Genomic DNA, 18,386 nt, shown 5'->3' with positions numbered 1-18,386 from the left:
CCACATTTAAATGAAAAAATTGTTGGGGAGCAACACCACCATGAAAAAGGTCACTGGGGGTGCCAATAAGAGCTATAATTGGCTACTTAATAGCCCCTGTGTGGACTGGCAGCCTACAGAAGGTTCTGGTTGGCATTATACTTGTTTTTTATGCAATTATAGCTTGCCTCCTTAGCAGAAATTAAAAAATAAGCACCTGCTTTGAGGCCACTGGGAGCAACATGCAAGGGGTTGGGAAGCAACATGTTGCTCGCGAGCCACTGGTTGGGGATCACTGGTCTATGTAAATACAGCCATAAGCACTTACAGTAATGCTGCACCGAGTCCTCTATATAAACATGTTCTTAGGGTATATATTTCATTCTGGGGGCCGGAGTCAGTGCAGCTCTCTCCTCTCTCCCTTGTCCTGCTCCCCCCACCCTTAGGAATGTGTAATCTGAGCTATAATGGCTAGAGCTGCAAGCAGGAAGCTATGAAGACCAAGCTTAAATGGCAGCTGCAATCTTAAACAGAGAAAGCTTCTAGGGCTGTTTACTCAAGTCTGGTAAAGCATTCTGCAGAATAAATATAGCGTTCTGTGTGGCACTAATCAAGTGTCACCGGACAAGTGGAAGGGTGTGCAAACCTGCAGAAATCATACATTACTATTTAAAGTTTTCATTGTGTTTCCAGATGTGGATTGTACATTACTACTAACTAAATCCAGTTCCCCAATTTAAAAGAAGTTTATTATTTTAATCTGTAGAATGTTGCCTCATAACAAGGATCCCTGAACTTTTTTTTGTATTGTATTTTTTTTTTTTTGATATTGTATTAATATCTTGCATGTATAATTAGCAATTACTACAGCTGCACGACTGCACATAAATCAGCCCAGTTTGCAGTGTGCGTATAAATTATACATGTGTGGATTCAATATGTGACCGATATTAAAGGGGTGAGGTGGCATCATGCACTGCCATGGGCCTATCTTTTTGCCAACCAGGAAGTAACAGCCACACAATCAATAAAAAGGCATTAACCCCATACAAAAAACAAAGGTCATTGTCCCTAAATAACTTATTTACATAATATCAGCCACATATACAAATGAACGCTTTTTATTCGATTGGCAGCGTCTCTTTAACAAACCCAAACTCACAGAGACCACAGAAAGGATTTTCAAAGAGAATGACTAATCTAGAATATAGAACTCACTGTTCACTTCCATAATTATCCCTGAGGGTTAATTACTGACTGTTAAGCTTAAAGCGAGAAGGCATTTTCGTTAGCAGCAAAGGGCAAATAATTAGGTGCCTGCTTATTTATAAAAACACATTTTATATTCTTAAAGGGGACTTATAACTTAATCAGTTGCAGAAGAGCAGCTTTAGGCTCATGATAGTAGCAGGGCATAAACTACTTCAATTCAGTCATGAACTGAACTCCAAAAAACAAATAATAATGTAAAATTGTGAGCACTATTGGGAAGCATAACTAAATGAATTGTCCCTCGCTGCTTCCCTGGTCACATTGTCTCACTGAACCCGAGAACTGAACAGGAAGTATCAGTAGTCACTTCCTGCTCCAGCTTTTGCCAGTCTTTCCAGCCCTGTCCTAGACTGAACAGCAAGAGGTGCTCCAGTTAAACATTTATTATATTAACAGTAAAAACACTGCTCATATCTACTGGTGAGTTACAGCTTCTAATATTTCACAGTGAATTTAATTTTATGAACCTTGCATTCTTGGGAGTCAGCAATCCCTTGGTTTGCTTCTGTTTCAGGCAAGCGAAAGCCATGTATTCCTGTAAAGCAGAGCACAGCCATGAACTTTCCTTCCCCCAGGGGGCGCTGTTTACTAATGGTGAGTGCAAGTATATGTTTTTGACTACTTAGAAATGCTCCTTGTTTTGGTGGGGTTTTTTTGCATGTCCTTATTTTGACTTTTGTATCATTGGCTCTCATTAAACCCCAGCCCTTAAAGGGGAAGTCCACCTTAAAATTAACTGGTTACTTATGATATAGACTTCCATTTGTTATGGCTCTTGAATTATTTAATTTTTTTTCTATCTGCAGCTCTCAGGTATTGGTTTCAACTGATACCTTCTTGCTACAGATTACTTACCCTAGCAATCAGCAGTAAAACCGGCCGTACATGGGCTAATATAAGCCCAAGTATACAGGTTATTAGCCTGTGTATGGGGCCTCCTGACAGCCTGCCTGATCTAGGTCTAGCTGAATATCAAGCAGATTTAAGGCAAAGGTCTCTGTAGGCCCACATTATAATCTGATTGTTGGCCGCCCAGGCAAGAGATCAAATCAGCCCAGTTTGACCCAGTGTGGGCCCATGGGCAGCCCCTATAATTTCAAACAAACATGGCCACTCTGCGCACAGATCCAATTTGTTTGGAGTCAGTGGCTTGTCAGTGGGTTCCTTGTTTTTCCAGCACCTGTCTTTTAGATAAAGACAGTATCACTTGTTGTCTGTTATAAAGATAGCTAGAATGTCAGCCATAAAGCAGGACTGATCTGCAGTAAGTAGTAGGAAACATATCCCTCCTTCTAAACATAAACCTACACAAAAGATGAATGAAAATGTAAGTTTATTGTTTCTGATCCATTGGGTCCTGTTTCCTACAGTGTATCGATCCGTGGAACCGGCTGGCTGAAAGCAACCTATGAAGGCAAAACGGGATTAATTCCAGAAAACTATGTCATCTACTTGTAACAATGACCGCAGGCATCCATATTTTCATGGTATCCATGGTGACTTATGAAAAACTACGTTTTTATCTGACACAGATATAGTGACCGGGCCAACGGCGCAGCGCAGGCAGTGGCCTATGGCTTCCATTGGGACAATTTGTGCGAGTGAAAGACTGATACATTGCTCTGTGCCTCTGTGCCAATGGAAAAGAATTGCAAGTAGGGTGTGAAAAGCATTGCCAGTGGTTACTTATATATATGGGAGCTGCGGGCAAATGGGGTTACCTGCAGTAAAGGCCATGGCATGTATAAAGTGGTACAGATTGTAAGATTTATATATACAGTGGAGGAAATAATTATTTGACCCCTCACTGATTTTGTAAGTTTGTCCAATGACAAAGAAATGAAAAGTCTCAGAACAGTATCATTTCAATGGTAGGTTTATTTTAACAGTGGCAGATAGCACATCAAAAGGAAAATCGAAAAAATAACTTTAAATAAAAGATAGCAACTGATTTGCATTTCATTGAGTGAAATAAGTTTTTGAACCCCTACCAACCATTAAGAGTTCTGGCTCCCACAGAGTGGTTAGACACTTCTACTCAATTAGTCAACCTCATTAAGGACACCTGTCTTAACTAGTCACCTGTATAAAAGACACCTGTCCACAGAATCAATCAATCAAGCAGACTCCAAACTCTCCAACATGGAAAAGACCAAAGAGCTGTCCAAGGATGTCAGAGACAAAATTGTAGACCTGCACAAGGCTGGAATGGGCTACAAAACCATTAGCAAGAAGCTGGGAGAGAAGGTGACAACTGTTGGTGCGATTGTTCGAAAATGGAAGGAGCACAAAATGACCATCAATCGACCTCGCTCTGGGGCTCCACGCAAGATCTCACCTCGTGGGGTGTCAATGATTCTGAGAAAGGTGAAAAAGCATCCTAGAACTACACGGGAGGAGTTAGTTAATGACCTCAAATTAGCAGGGACCACAGTCACCAAGAAAACCATTGGAAACACATTACACCGCAATGGATTAAAATCCTGCAGGGCTCGCAAGGTCCCCCTGCTCAAGAAGGCACACGTGCAGGCCCGTCTGAAGTTTGCCAATGAACACCTGAATGATTCTGTGAGTGACTGGGAGAAGGTGCTGTGGTCTTATGAGACCAAAATAGAGCTCTTTGGCATTAACTCAACTCGCTGTGTTTGGAGGAAGAAAAATGCTGCCTATGACCCCCAAAACACCGTCCCCACCGTCAAGCATGGGGGTGGAAACATTTTGCTTTGGGGGTGTTTTTCTGCTAAGGGCACAGGACAACTTATTCGCATTAACGGGAAAATGGACGGAGCCATGTATCGTGAAATCCTGAACGACAACCTCCTTCCCTCTGCCAGGAAACTGAAAATGGGTCGTGGATGGGTGTTCCAGCACGACAATGACCCAAAACATACAGCAAAGGCAACAAAGGAGTGGCTCAAGAAGAAGCACATTAAGGTCATGGAGTGGCCTAGTCAGTCTCCGGACCTTAATCCAATAGAAAACCTATGGAGGGAGCTCAAGCTCAGAGTTGCACAGAGACAGCCTCCAAACCTTAGGGATTTAGAGATGATCTGCAAAGAGGAGTGGACCAACATTCCTCCTAAAATGTGCGCAAACTTGGTCATCAATTACAAGAAACGTTTGACCTTTGTGCTTGCAAACAAGGGTTTTTCCACTAAGTATTAAGTCTTTTTTTGTTAGAGGGTTCAAAAACTTATTTCACTCAATGAAATGCAAATCAGTTGCTATCTTTTATTTAAAGTTATTTTTTCGATTTTCCTTTTGATGTGCTATCTGCCACTGTTAAAATAAACCTACCATTGAAATGATACTGTTCTGAGACTTTTCATTTCTTTGTCATTGGACAAACTTACAAAATCAGTGAGGGGTCAAATAATTATTTCCTCCACTGTATATATATATACTAATATTTGACAAAATATATATAAAGGTATAGAGATAAAGACACAGAATGTATCTCTCTGCTCATAATGTAATCTTTCTATTAATAAATATGCAATTGTATAAAGAACAGGAGGGAATCCATTTGGGTTTAAATGAGCATCACTTGGTACAGCTCACAGGTTTATAGGCAACAGGACTATACCACTTAGATCCCTAGGGAACTACACTGATTTTCTAAGTTAGGCTTTATTTGTCTGTTTAATAGCCAAAGTCTCCCCACAGGTCTCCTAAACAGGCCCCTCCCCTCTCCCCAACTGCACCAAAGACACCCCCCAGAACAGACTTGCTCCCCCTTACCTGTGCTGAGAACACAGGCCTGCGCAGTAGGGTTGGCAGCCACCAGCAGTTGAGTTACATAGACATAAAAGTCACCGGATCCTCTCTTCTGCTCTTTAGTGGCCATCACCAACCAGGAGCATAGGCGTTTGAAGCAAGGAACGTAATCAACTTCAAGTGCCCAATCTCCTGGTCAGTCAGCACCATAGGAACGTTATCAACTTCAAGTGCCCAATCTCCTGGTTAGTCAGCACCATAGATGTTACAATCCCTGGCAATTACCCAGCTCAATTATAGACGCTCAGTGTTCCTACTTTAATTACTTGTACAGCCCCACTGTGCCTTTCTACTGCCTTTTTGGCTAGGGTTGTCACATATTTCTGTCAATTATACCAGTCATCAGGTTGGGGCTGGGTCATGACATCATTTAGGGGCAGGTCTATGATTTATTGCTCCTAAAAGTTTGTTATGAAATCATCACTTTTTAGCTTAAATTATTTAATATGAACAAAAAAACAAGGACCAATGGAAACAAAATATGCTCTGTAATTGAGTCGGCCTCCTGCTGGCCGGGAGGTGGAACGGCACGTACGGTTTGTTGAGCTAATAAATACCCTTTATTCATTGCAGAGCATCATTAATACAATTGTTAGGGTAGTGCTTAGTATTTAGTTGCTAAATTACCATATTTAACGAAACCTGATATTTTAATTGGAGTTTTGTTTGTGTAAGTCAGACTCGCCAGCATACGTGAGGAATAAAAAGGGAGGCAAAAAAGAAAATATTTATATTGTCCACAACTATGGGTGGGGGATAAATTAGCACATTTTGAATATTTAAACAGGGCCTGAGCTGCTCAATATGTGACTCTTATACAGGGTACATATACCCCCAATAACTTGGATTCCTAGAGGTCTCTTCTGAGCACTTTTGCATTTTACATTGTTTATCTTTTCGTTTAAACAACACAGACTCATTTATGTAAATGCAAAAGTGCTGTATCGGTACTTGTATTTAATTGATTCATCTGCAGCCATATATATATATATATATATATATATATATATATAGCAAGACAATGAGCCGCACACGCAGGGACTTTGTTAGAAAACAAAATTTTTTTTTAATGAAAACGATCCAACGTTTCGAGCACCAACTGTGCTCTTCCTCAGGGTTTGTCCCTGAGGAAGAGCACAGTTGGTGCTCGAAACGTTGGATCGTTTTCATTAAAAAAAATTTTTGTTTTCTAACAAAGTCCCTGCGTGTGCGGCTCATTGTCTTGCTATATACATGGTTTTTGCAAACACCTGGGGCATTTGATTACTATTAGGGTGTGCTCTGTTCTTTTCTGTATATATATATATATATATATATATACGTTTGTATGTGTATAAATACCACGGGATTGTGTGTATGATGTAAGTCATGTAAAATGTTTTGTCTTGATTATCAAAGACATTATTACCATAAAACAATGTTTGTTGCTGTTGGTCTCTATTACTGTTTCAAACAGCTTGTTTGGTTCCTAAGAATTTTACCCTTCGAAATGTGGCATTACCATGAATGGACCAGTAACATCAGAAAGTGGCAGTTAGGGTTGCCACCTTTCCTCAATCTCTTTAGTGGCCAGAACAGGGGCGGGGCCATGAAGGGCAGGGTCTGTGACATCAGCTATGATGTAAATGGGGCAGGCAGAGGCATCACTTTGGTGGGCCGTATATAAGGGGAAACAAGTGAGTGGCGCTGGCTAGAAAGGGAGCTGGGAAAGAGGGTTGGAGGTGGGTCAGGGGCAAATCAGAGGTGGGCCGGGGATGGACGACAGTTACAAACATTTAAAGGGCTTGTTTACCTTTAAATTAACTTTTTTTTGAAAGTATCATTTTTATTGTTTTAAAACATGGAAAGAAGGGGGAGGAAAAGAGGGAGGGGGAAGGGGAGTTTAAATTAACTTTTCGTATGATGTAGAAAAGTGGGAATCCCTGAGGCTGACAGTGATAGTCTAAAACATTTGTAGTTGGTCTTCATTTTTTATGGTTTTTCAGTTATTTAGCAGTGTCTTATTTTCAGCTACTACCTAGTTTCTAGGGTCTTATTTTCCCTAGCAACCAGCAAGTGGTTAGAATAAGAGACTTGAATAACTACTGTTGAGGGACCAAATGGGTAGATAAGTAATAAAAAATAAAACTGGAGCCTCACAGAGCAATAGTTTTGGCTGCCGGGGTCAGTGACCCCCATTTGAAAACTGGAAAGATGTAGAAGAGGAAGACAAATAACTCTAAAACTATAATGAATAAATAAAGAAGACCAAATGCAACATTGCTAGGAATAGGCCACTCATTTTACTTTTAGGTTTCCATCCCCTTTCAGTACAGAATAAGGCTTTCTGCTATTTACCTTCCCATGGACAAGAACGTGTACAAATAATAACCCTATGGTACTGAGCCCCTCCCATTTCCAGAGAGAAGCTTTCCATTGGCTGGGAGCGTGTGGGGAGAGGTAACCTACGCTAGTATATATTGTCTGAATATTTATCTGCACTCTGTATAGGCACCGGGGTTTATCATTGTAAATGAGGATCTGATAGTATTGTTATGGCAGCACCCAGAGCTGTTAGTGACTCTGTATCTCACAAGCATTGAAGGAATATACTTATAATAAAGTGTCGAAAAGAAAGATGAAGTGTGGCGTCTTTTTTTATTGGAATGTTATTTAGCGAAGGAATGAAGGTACTGTGCAGTTATTAATCAATTAAGTAAGGCATTTCTTTGCCTCTAATGCAATAACATAGATAAATATAACATGAAATTTATCCCGCATTGTGCAATTCTGCCAGCGTGATTAAATAAACCCCAACCCATAAACCCAACATACAATAGCAGAGAGGCCCCTCACTTACACATTCAATAAGTGATATAAGTGATTCCAACTCTGAGCTGGGATGTTTAGGGCCACAAATGAAGTGATAATTAGATATATTGGTGTAGGGACCCATAGGGTTAATATGCTGTGGGCAATAGTACTGTGGGCAATAAAATGGTCCAAACTATGGGGGCCATTTACTAACTGTGAATTTTAATAAATTTGCCTCCATGTTTTTATATTTTAAAATATTGGTAATTTTTATGTAGCTAGTATCATCAATTTGAAAAAACAGCGCTGTCTGCTCGTTAGTTCAGCCACAGTCGGCAGAAAATTAAGTTAGCGGGCTGATGAAAGTGTTCCCTAATGAAAATGTTCTAATCAGTATAAACAACTGAGAGATGAGGAATTAAAACATTTTCACATAATGAATTCAACATAATGACCAAATAGATATGTATAGTAAGGGACCAAGAAGCTGATTTACTGCCATAGTTGCTACGTTTCCTCCTTAGCGGCACAGCCAGAGTCAGGGCAGAGGGGGAAACAGGACAAATATAATGTTTTACTTCTGATCTGGTGCAAAGCTTTTAAACCAAACAAAACTGGGGATATCATTTGTTGTTTTTTGACCTTAGAAACCGTTGTAAGGTATTTTTAGTCACATTCTTTTATGGCATGATGATTTGGGGGTTCGATCACAATTCTTATGTTACCATTTCTTAAGTAATTAAATTCTGTTTCCAGAAAGAAAATCTTTGTGCCAGTTAGCTGCAGTTCTATATTTCTGCACTGTTGCTGCCACCTACTGTACAGGTTCATGTGTGCGATGGGTTAACGTGTGTGGAATTGTGCTTGCACACAATTGTGTTCTAAACTGTTGGAGTGGGGACTGCGTCACTTCCAGCGCTCAGCATTAACTTACCCTCTGCCATTGATTCCTTAGGGGCAAGTCTGCTGCTTCTGTGGACGCAGCCTGCAATACACGTTAGGACGTCAGCGGCTGACTCCCTACTGCTGTCAGCACAACTTTAAAAGGCATTTACAGGTTTAATGGTGAAACAGAGCAAGCTGTACATTGGCCCTTTGCTAAATAGTCACTTGAATCTGTGCATTTTCCCTCTGGGACGGACTTGAGTTAAGGTTAGCGTTGCCACCCGGCCGTTATTTTAACCGTAAAACACCTGCCAAGGCTCTAAAAGATATAGCCCTACAGGCCAACAACCCTCTATAGAGTACTACATACAAAATAGCTAAGTGACCAACCTGGCGTCTGTATAAAAATCCTAAAGTTCTATAATATTGTTTTTGATTATATACTTATGTTTTTACCTTTTACATTCTACTCTTCACCCTCACTTGGGTACCATAGTGAAGTAACTACGACAATCTCTCTTCTTTCTCCTCTCCCTGAAAAAGACAATAAATATTGTTAGAGTGAAATGTTAACACAGAAAAAATGTGACACTAATGTTAACTAGAAAAGAAAAATAATAACAATGTGATGAAGATGTTGAGCTGAACAATAAAAGAAGTAAAAAAAAAAAAAAGAAAAAAAAAAAAAAAAAAAAAACCTGCCAAGGCTGGGGCCAGTATTACAAATTTACCGGCAATGTAGTTACCAGTAAATATGTAATTCCCTGAAGTTAACCCCCTGACCCGCCCTCTTAAGCCACCCTCAAACCTAAGGTAGCCATACACAGGCAGAGTATTCAGACCAATTACGCAGCTTATCTGCCCATGTATGGAACCCTCTGACAGGCCTCCCTGACCCTATCCCCGTCATTGTAATGAGAACATTTGGCCCCAGGGCCACATCAGGGGAAAGATTTGCTCGTTTGGAGACCTTGCCAAACAAGCAAATCTTAGTGTGTATGGCCCCCTTTATCCTTCCTCTTCCTTGTTCTCCTTCCCCAATCCTCCTGCGACATCCATGACGTCATAGCCCCACCCCTTTCCTCATCACCCTGCCCCTCCTATGTCACAGACCCTTTTGTCGCCTCAATGGCGGATTAAAGAGAGGTGAGGCCCCTAGGCTACACTTTCCAGGTGCCCCCCTCTAGACTACTCCCACAGCAGGAAAGGCATGAGTGCCTAGGGGTTCACTGTGATCAGGGCAGGGCCCATCTAGCTTTTTTTTAAAATTATTCTCTGACCATGAAACAGGCCAAATGGTCCAGAGCAGAAGAGCCCACTGACACCTGGGCCCACCGGGAGTTTTCCTGGTATCCTGGTGGGCCAGTCCAACACTGAATAAAAGCATGGGAACATTGTTATAGGAAACCACAGTAAGGATATTGACCAATCCTAATCCTTTTCATCCATATTGCCCCCAACCCTCCAACCCTTTGCTGAAATAACTGGACTTTGTACCCACCTTTGCCAACTGGTAGCCATGTGCTTCCCGAGCAACCAACACAACCAATGGGTGTGTGCATCACTGTGCCCAGACGTGCAGGCCATGACAAGCAGGACACACAACACGTGTGTGGTCCCGAGCTCCCTGCCACTAGCACGCTCTGCACACAAACCCACATAAACCCCCTCATCATTAGCATGAAAGCTCAGGCAATCATAAATAGGCCCCTCAATGACAAAAAGCATGGAAATGTTTAAAATTGCTGAGAAGATTATTTATTATATTTTCAAATTTTCCCCCAAAACAACAGTGGTAAGTTGCAGAATAGCTTGATTATGAAAAATACTATTTATATACAAGCTCATCAGTTTGTAGCTGATGAATGTATTAATTCAAATCGTTGAGATCTTTTTGTTTTATTGATAATGACACTTGATGATCTCAAAAACTGGAGTTCAGAAAACTCGAATTTAAAAAATTGTGAAAAAGAATATCAAACTTAATGATATTATAAATAAATAGATCACTAGTCAAATAAATGGAAACTGGACACTTTTTTGAGAAGGCCTGCAGGTCTGCTTTCAACTTTTTATAATGTGCTGCTTTACAGATTAGGGATTTTGTTTGTCACCATGAAGGGTTAATGACAATTAAAAAGCAAATGAATATATATTTAGGAGTTTGATTTGATGCCAATATTTAGGCTGTGTGTTTGAAAAATGAAGTACAGTGGAAAATGTGTATTCAATCAAATAGAATAAGTTTTTAAGGATTTGTCATTATCATTTTAACTTTATGCATACTGCCCAGTTGGTCACTTTTTTTTCCAGGGCCTGCAGCTGATGTCATAGGGGGTTCCCATGGCAACACTGATGTCTTTAGACCACCCATGTAGTCAACTCATATTGCAAAGCCTTTGCAGCTAGGTCATTTAGCTCACGAAAGCCTGAAAGTGATGTCACAATGGGTTTCCATGGCAACACTGATGTCATAATACCAACCGTGTGTGCATAACTGTTACAACTTGGCTAAACACTTCAGATTGCTTCTTAGAGCAGAAAAGGTAAGTTGTCCCTGCTATGGGCTCCTCCATCTTACACTTCTAATTTGCACTCACACCAAAATCTCACGGTTCCAATCATTTTCGATGAATCGGAAAATCTCAAATGTTTTAATTAACTAGAAAAAATACCTTTTACTCCTAAGAAAAATAAATACTTAGGTCGCTCCTATGAATTAGATTTCATTTCAGTTTATAAACATTGCGCTCTACATTGCCCCATATCAAAGCATTTATTTCCATTAAACAAACGGGAATATTAATGTATAAATATATGGGTAACCTAATGCCCCATAGACTGACCCCCAATAATGACTGTGTTTTTTTCACAGACATTATTTGCTATGTTTTCACTTACTAATTGCTATGTTTTTGTTTCCTTCCATATAACAACAGTTTTGACCGTCTACAACAATGACAGCAAAACTCTTTGTCTGTATCTTTGACTGTGTGAGAGGTACTGTATATACACCCCATTCACTACATCATGCGTACCTAATGCTTTCATTTCCCGTCTGCTAGTACCAGCTGGATTGAAATGTGTTAAGATGATATGGAATAAAATGAAGTTGCCACTTCTACATAACTGAAGGTAGGCCTCTTTCAATTACTATATACTTTGTAGGGTAAAAACCCTTTCTCTAATGTGCAGTTCACTAGTTTATATAACAACAACAACAACAACAAACATTTGTAAAGCGCTTTTCTCCCGTGGGACCCAAAGCGCATAAGCTTGTCTCAGATAAGTTATGTGGCCATAAATGCCAGGCTAAACAGGTGGTTTTTCAGTTTTGATTTAAACGTGTCCAAGGTGGGAGCTGCCTTGATCCTGTTTGGCAAGGCATTCCACAGGGTAGGGGCAGCATGACAGAAAGCTCTGGATCCAAATATGCCTGCATCTTGGGATTAACCCTTTATTAGCCTTTCCTTCCCCTATAAGGGCGCTATTGACGGAACTGAAGGTATGCCTGCAGCTTGGGATTAACTCTTTATTAGCCTTTCCTTCCCCTATAAGGGCACTATTGACGGAACTGAAGGTATGCCTGCAGCTTGGGATTAACTCTTTATTAGCCTTTCCTTCCCCTATAAGGGCGCTATTGACGGAACTGAAGGTATGCCTGCAGCTTGGGATTAACTCTTTATTAGCCTTTCCTTCCCCTATAAGGGCACTATTGGGAGAACTGAAGGTATGCCTGCATCTTGGGATTAACTCTTTATTAGCCTTTCCTTCCCCTATAAGGGCACTATTGGGAGAACTGAAGGTATGCCTGCAGCTTGGGATTAACTCTTTATTAGCCTTTCCTTCCCCTATAACGGCGCTATTGGGAGAACTGAAGGTATGCCTGCAGTTTGGGATTAACTCTTTATTAGCCTTTCCTTCCCCTATAAGGGCGCTATTGGGACAACTGAAGGTATGCCTGCAGCTTGGGATTAACTCTTTATTAGCCTATCCTTCCCCTATAAGGGCGCTATTGGAAGAACTGAAGGTATGCCTGCAGCTTGGGATTAACTCTTTATTAGCCTTTCCTTCCCCTATAAGGGCGCTATTGGGAGAACTGAAGGTATGCCTGCAGTTTGGGATTAACTCTTTATTAGCCTTTCCTTCCCCTATAAGGGCGCTATTGGGAGAACTGAAGGTATGCCTGCATCTTGGGATTAACTCTTTATTAGCCTTTCCTTCCCCTATAAGGGCGCTATTGGGAGAACTGAGGGTATGCCTGCATCTTGGGATTAACTCTTTATTAGCCTTTCCTTCTCCTATAAGGGCACTATTGGGAGAACTGAGGGTATGCCTGCATCTTGGGATTAACTCTTTATTAGCCTTTCCTTCCCCTATAAGGGCGCTATTGGGAGAACTGAAGGTATGCCTGCAGCTTGGGATTAACTCTTTATTAGCCTTTCCTTCCCCTATAAGGGCGCTATTGGGAGAACTGAAGGTATGCCTGCAGCTTGGGATTAACTCTTTATTAGCCTTTCCTTCCCCTATAAAGGCGCTATTGGGAGAACTGAGGGTATGCCTGCATTTTGGGATTAACTCTTTATTAGCCTTTCCTTCCCCTATAAGGGCGCTATTGGGAGAACTGAGGGTATGCCTGCATTTTGGGATTAACTCTTTATTATCCTTTCCTTCCCCTATAAGGGCGCTATTGGGAGAACTGAGGGTATGCCTGCATCTTGGGATTAACCCTTTATTAGCCTTTCCTTCCCCTATAAGGGCGCTATTGGGAGAACTGAGGGTATGCCTGCAGTTTGGGATTAACCCTTTATTAGCCTTTCCTTCCCCTATAAGTGCTGGGTAAGCATGAAACACATTAGGCGATATACATGGGGTTCCAGTGGGTTTTAATGGATTGCAATAAAGACACTTTTTTTTTTATAGATTGTAAGCTATATACACCCCATTCACTACATCATGCGTACTTAATGCTTTCATTTCTACATAATACTCAAAAGCCAGAAACTAAGTTTTTCGCTGCTTTCGCGTCTGATAGCTTCGGCTCGACTGTAATGGGGGAAGAAGGCATACCCCATTTACGGAAGACAGACGGCAGTGCCTGTTCATTCGGAGTATGAAGGATGCTCTTCCCAACATGCAAAGAGTGAAAAACCTTAGCATTCTGTGCAATACACTACTTCATACACACCATTCACTACATCATGCAAACTGATTGATTTTATTCTATTTTAACACCCACAAACAAAACCTATCGCTACTGTATGAGAATGTGATAGGGTCCTTAGATTGTAAGCTCCACTGGGGGCAGGGACTGAAGTGAATGGGGTATAATCTCTGTAAAACCCATACTATAAAAATGTCCCTAATGTGTGTGAATGTGATAGGGATCTTAGATTGTAAGCTCCACTGGGGGCAGGGACTGAAGTGAATGGGGTATAATGTCTGTAAAACCTATAATATAAAAATGACCCTAATGTTTGTGAATGTGATAGGGATCTTAGATTGTAAGCTCCACTGGGGGCAGGGACTGAAGTGAATGATACATAGAATCTGTAGAGTGATGCACATAATTTTAGGAGCTATTTAAATCATGGATAAAAAGAAGCCAGAAGGTAAGTTCTTGGCTACTGACCCGTCTGCTAGTACCAGCTGGATTGAAATGTGTTAAAATGATATGGAATAAAATGAAGTTGCTCCATCGACATAACTGAAGGTAGGCCTCTTTCAATTACTATATACTTTGTAGGGTAAAAACCCTTTCTCTAATGTGCAGTTCACTAGTTTATATACACCCCATTCACTACATCATGCGTACTTAATGCTTTCATTTCTTCATAACACTCAAAAGCCAGAAGCTAAGCTTTTCGCTGCTTTCGCGTCTGATAGCTTCGGCTCGACTGTAATGGGGGAAGAAGGCATACCCCATTTACGGAAGACAGACGGCAGTGCCTGTTCATTCAGAGTATGAAGGATGCTCTTCCCAACATGCAAAGAGTGAAAAACCTTAGCATTCTGTGCAATACACTACTTCATACACACCATTCACTACATCATGCAAACTGATTCATTTTGTTCTATTTTAACACCCACAACCAAAACCTATTGCTACTGTATGAGAATGTGATAGGGATCTTAGATTGTAAGCTCCACTGGGGGCAGGGACTAAAGTGAATGGGGTATAATCTCTGTAAAACCCATAATATAAAAATGACCCTAATGTGTGTGAATGTGAGAGGGATCTTAGATTGTAAGCTCCACTGGGGGCAGGGACTGAAGTGAATGGGGTATAATGTCTTTTTAGGTTGTTAAGGATGAATCCATAACTTTTCTCCCAACTGGGACAAGTTATTAGGATTCTTAGGATAGTTAGGTTAGCAAATTAAAAAAACAAACAAAATAGGTTAGGAAATAAAAAAAAAACCAAAAAACAATAAAATGGTTAGAAAATTTAAAAAAAAAAAATTGAGAGGCTCAGCGGAGTCCCCTGCAGTGGGTTGGTGTGGGAGGCTCAGCAGGGGGCACCACTGACAGGTGCCAACAAAATCAATAAAAACAACAAAAAAGAAAACAACAAAAAAAATAAAATAATTTGAAAAAAAAATTATTTAGAAAAAAAAAAAAATCAAGAGACTCAGCGGAGTCCCCTGCAGTGGGTTGGTGTGGGAGGCTCAGCAGGGGGCCCCGCTGACAGGTGCTAACAAAACAACAAAATCAATAAAAACAACAAAAAAACAAACAAAAAAAAAGAATTAAAAAAAATTATTTATTAAAAAAAACAAAAAAACCCAAGAGGCTCAGCGGAGTCCCCTGCAGTGGGTTGGTGTGGGAGGATCAGCAGGGGCCCTGCTGACAGGTGCCAACAAAATCAATAAAAACAACAAAAAAACAAAAAAAAATAATTTGAAAAAAAAATTATTTATTAAAAAAAAAAAAAAAAACCAAGAGGCTCAGCGGAGTCCCCTGCAGTGGGTTGGTGTGGGAGGCTCAGCAGGGGCCCTGCTGACAGGTGCCAACAAAATCAATAAAAACAACAAAAAAACAAAAAAAAATAATTTGAAAAAAAAATTATTTAAAAAAAAAAACAAAAAAAACCAAGAGGCTCAGCGGAGTCCCCTGCAGTGGGTTGGTGTGCGAGGCTTAGCAGGGGGCCCGCTGACAGGTGCCAACAAAATCAATAAAAACAACAAAAAACAAAACAAAAAAAATAATTTGAAAAAAAAAATTATTTATTAAAAAAAACAAAAAAACCCCCAAGACGCTCAGCGGAGTCCCCTGCAGTGGGTTGGTGTGGGAGGCTCAGCAGGGGGCCCGCTGACAGGTGCCAACAAAATCAATAAAAACAACAAAAAAACAAAAAAATAAAATAATTTGAAAAAAAAATTATTAAAAAAAAAACAAGAGGCTCAGCGGAGTCCCCTGCAGTGGGTTGGTGTGGGAGGCTCAGCAGGGGCCCTGCTGACAGGTGCCATCAAAATCAACAAAAAAAACAAAAAATAATTTGAAAAAAAAATTATTTATTAAAAAAAAACAAGAGGCTCAGCGGAGTCCCCTGCAGTGGGTTGGTGTGGGAGGCTCAGCAGGGGGCACCGCTGACAGGTGCCAACAAAATCAATAAAAACAACAAAAAAGAAAAAAGAAAACAACAAAAAAATTAAATAATTTGAAAAAAAAAATTATTTAAAAAAAACAAAAAACAAAAAAAAACAAGAGGCTCAGCGGAGTCCCCTGCAGTGGGTTGGTGTGGGAGGCTCAGCAGGGGGCCCGCTGACAGGTGCCAACAAAATCAATAAAAACAACAAAAAAACAACAACAAAAAAATAATTTGAAAAAAAAATTATTAAAAAAAAACCAAAAAAAAAACAAGAGGCTCAGCGGAGTCCCCTGCAGTGGGTTGGTGTGGGAGGCTCAGCAGGGGCCCTGCTGACAGGTGCCAACAAAATCAATAAAAACAACAAAAAAACAAAAAAAAATAATTTGAAAAAAAAAATGTATTTATTAAAAAAAACAAAAAAAACCCAAGAGGCTCAGCGGAGTCCCCTGCAGTGGGTTGGTGTGGGAGGCTCAGCAGGGGGCACCGCTGACAGGTGCCAACAAAATCAATAAAAACAACAAAAAACAAAAAAGAAAACAACAAAAAAAAATTATTTGAAAAAAAAAATTATTTAAAAAAACAAAACAAAAAAACCAAGAGGCTCAGCAGAGTCCCCTGCAGTGGGTTGGTGTGGGAGGCTCAGCAGGGGGCACCGCTGACAGGTGCCAACAAAATCAATAAAAACAACAAAAAACAAAAAAGAAAACAACAAAAAAAATTAAATAATTTGAAAAAAAAAATTATTTAAAAAAACAAAACAAAAAAACCAAGAGGCTCAGCGGAGTCCCCTGCAGTGGGTTGGTGTGGGAGGCTCAGCAGGGGGCCCGCTGACAGGTGCCAACAAAATCAATAAAAAAAAAAAAAAAATTTGAAAAAAAAAATTATTTATTAAAAAAAAACCAAGAGGCTCAGCGGAGTCCCCTGCAGTGAGTTGGTGTGGGAGGCTCAGCAGGGGGCCCGCTGACAGGTGCCAACAAAATCAATAAAAACAACAAAAAAAAATAAATAAAATAATTTGAAAAAAAAATTATTAAAAAAAAAACAAAAAAAAAACGAAGAGGCTCAGCAGAGTCCCCTGCAGTGGGTTGGTGTGGGAGGCTCAGCAGGGGCCCCGCTGACAGGCGCTAACAAAACAACAAAATCAATAAAAACAACAAATAACAAACATTCCTGTGTTTGTGCCTTCAGTGCTAGAAACCTTTCTTCAAGCGCACACCTTCCTTCTAACTGCTCCCATCAAGTAAAGCTAAGGGGAGGGAGGATAGGGGGGGAACAGGGCGGGGCTACATCATACAATGCTAACAAGCTTGATCATACATTCATATCACCGAAAGTGGATGGGGTAGGCAGAAATAAAACTCAAGGGGTATGGCAGCGGCTAAAGTATGTCGGCGGGTGGGGGCGAGTATAGAGAGAAAAACTCTATTTGCAGGGGACTACAACTGCTCAAGTGCTATGAGAGTGGAAGTAAAGAAATGCAATACATTTCAGCAAACAGAGTTTATCATTTTCAATCAAGTCACTTAATGATAAAGGGCTATTTTTTACATATAAAACTTGACCCCATGCAGTGCTGGGGGCAGGCTGAGCTTTCAGTGATTTCAAATCAGCCCCCCCCCCCTCAACCCAGAGTCATTCCCAAGGCAAATGTGAAGTCTCATTTTAACATTTAAAATCAGCCTTCAATGGGGGGCAATGGGGATACTGCTGGTATGTACTATGCACTATGGCTTTATGGGTAAAATGTAGCACGGAATGTTTGTGCAAAACTGTAGGTGTCACAGTCAAGAAATGGGAAAGAATATTTACAGGGGAAGCTCCTTTATATTTCAATGGAAAATGGCAGCTCTGCAGTCTCAGCATGTTTCCACCCTACACACTCCCCCACATTTTCAGCCCAAAACCACCTGCTCTGTCCTAAATTTACCTTCAAAATCTGGGCATTTGCAGAAAGGATTTTGTACCCCACATAGGTTGGTAAATCTGTGCATATTGAGCATCTAACTGTTCAGTTGGCTCGTGGGAAAGTGAGGTACTGAAAGCATACCCCCTAACTGTCCCGCTTCTCGCGGGACAGTCCCGGTTTTTA

General features: G+C 40.6%; 2 long non-coding RNA genes across 2 annotated transcripts in view; one reads left to right on the top strand and one right to left on the bottom strand.

Annotated features, from left to right (window-relative positions):
• Positions 1 to 582: 582 nt before the first annotated feature.
• LOC105946592 lies at positions 583 to 3,057 on the top strand. Its single transcript, XR_001170047.3, has 3 exons — positions 583 to 1,671; positions 1,766 to 1,845; positions 2,622 to 3,057. It is a non-coding gene; the product is annotated as an uncharacterized LOC105946592 (long non-coding RNA).
• The window catches only part of LOC101731007, a 60,253-nt gene continuing 44,434 nt past the window's right edge, over positions 2,568 to 18,386 (bottom strand). The window contains exons 2-4 of the long non-coding RNA XR_004221388.1: positions 9,163 to 9,240; positions 8,756 to 8,806; positions 2,568 to 2,657 (exon numbers count right to left, since the gene is read on the bottom strand). This is a non-coding gene — a long non-coding RNA (uncharacterized LOC101731007). The remainder of the gene's footprint in view (positions 2,658 to 8,755; positions 8,807 to 9,162; positions 9,241 to 18,386) is intronic.

The sequence above is a fragment of the Xenopus tropicalis genome, chromosome 2, assembly GCF_000004195.4.
Source record: "Xenopus tropicalis strain Nigerian chromosome 2, UCB_Xtro_10.0, whole genome shotgun sequence".
Lineage (NCBI taxonomy): Eukaryota > Metazoa > Chordata > Amphibia > Anura > Pipidae > Xenopus > Xenopus tropicalis.
This window is presented reverse-complemented; position numbering and strand designations above follow the sequence as displayed.